Source organism: Mus pahari, chromosome 19, assembly GCF_900095145.1.
Source record: "Mus pahari chromosome 19, PAHARI_EIJ_v1.1, whole genome shotgun sequence".
NCBI classification, from domain to species: Eukaryota; Metazoa; Chordata; class Mammalia; order Rodentia; family Muridae; genus Mus; species Mus pahari.
The window spans coordinates 1,718,337-1,720,080 of record NC_034608.1 but is presented as its reverse complement, the minus strand read 5'-3'; the positions used below and the strand labels follow the sequence as shown (position 1 = coordinate 1,720,080).

General features: G+C 46.3%; 1 protein-coding gene across 1 annotated transcript in view; it reads left to right on the top strand.

Annotated features, from left to right (window-relative positions):
- Positions 1-1,744, top strand: part of Il11 (interleukin 11) — a 5,013-nt gene that overhangs the window by 2,682 nt on the left and 587 nt on the right. The window lies entirely within an intron of this gene.

Below are 1,744 nucleotides of genomic sequence, written 5' to 3'. Positions count from 1 at the left end.
CCTGCCTCTGCCTCCCATGTGCTGGGATTAAAGGCGTGCGCCACCATGCCCGTTTTTTTGTTGTTGTTTCGTTTTTCTTTTTTAAGAGGCCTAGGTCTTAAGATGCCTAAAACTGTAAACCTCTAATACCCCAAACCCCAGATCCAAGCCCCACCCCCCCCAGATCCCAGCCCAGCCCCCCCCCCACCCCAGATCCTCACATCTCAAGGACCCAGCCCTAATCTCTAAGAGACAAGATCATGACTGAACCAACCTTGACACTCTACAATGCTAGACCTCAAGTGTGGTCCCTAGCAGAGTACAGTGGCAGTTGCCTGTAAGTCTCAGCACTTAGGAGGCACAGGTAGGCGGTTGTCACAAGTGATTTCCAGGCTAGCGATAACGGAAAACGTAGCAGAAACCCGTCTCAGACGAAGCAAAGCCAGGCATGGTTAGCACCTGATTGTACTCCCAGTGTTTGGGAGGTGGTAAACGAAGAGGTCAAGGCCATGTCAGTTGTGTAGTGAGATTGAAGCCAATCTGGGCTTATAAGATCTTGTTTCAAAGTCCCCCCCCCCAGCCCTATGTCTCAATTAAATTTTCAATATTATAAGTTTTTAATATAGATAGCCTAAATTCCAGAATCTCAGGCCGGTAGTCCAATAGACTTCAGACTTTGGTCCCTGCCTGTAAAGACTCTGGGTCTCAAATTCTTGCTCCTAACCCCATGCCCTGGACATGGTCCCTAGACTCCAAGTTCTAAGACACTAGCTCTGACCTTCTGAGAAGGCGTGGCAAGCGCCATTCATTCCCTAATGCTCATTCCTTAAGTCCCTTAACCTGGTCCTTGGGACAGTGACCTCTGTGTGTGTACGCACATGCGTGCGTGCGTGCGTGCGTGTTCATTAAAACATGAACACACAGAAATGAGAGCCTAGGGTCCAGAGGTCAACATTGGGCATCTTTCTGGGTTGATCATGTTCCACCTCCATTATGTTGCTGAGGTCTTTTTTGTTTTTCTCTTTGAGAATTTTGAGACAGGGTTTCTCTGTGTAGCCCTGGCTGTCCTGGAGCTCACTTTGTAGACCAGGCTGGTCTCAAACCGAGAGGCTCTGCTCTGCTTTTTGAGAAGAGGTTTCTCACTGAACTCAGAACTCAGCAATTCAGCTAGACTGGATGGCTGGCAAATCCCCAAGAATCCTCCCGTCTAATTTACCCAGCACTTAGATTACAGGCACATGCTGGTGTGCCCAGCTTTTTTACATTAGGCCCAGAGGTTTGAACTCATGTCCTCTTGATTGTGAGGCAAGCACTTTACTACTTTATTAATTGTGCATTCTCCTAAGCCTTGGGGTTTGATTGTTAAGAATTCTTTATTTTCTTATTTATCTTAATTCCAGCACTTGGGAGGCAAAGGCAGGCGGATTTCTGAGTTCAAGGCCTGAGTTTTTGGTCTACAGAGTGAGTTCCAGGATAGCCAGGGCTACATAGAGAAACCCTGTCTCGTCTCGAAAAAAAAAACAAAACAAAAAAAGTATTTATTTTGTGTATATGAATACACTATAGCTGTCTTCAGACATACCCAAAGAGGGCATCAGATCCCATTACAGATGGTTGTGAGCCACCATGTGGTTGCTGGGAATTGAACTCAGGACCTCTGGAAAAGCAGTCAGTGTTCTTTTTTTTTTTTTTTTTTTTTTGGTTTTTCGAGACAGGGTTTCTCTGTATAGCTCTGGCTGTCCTGGAACTCACTTTGTAGACCAGG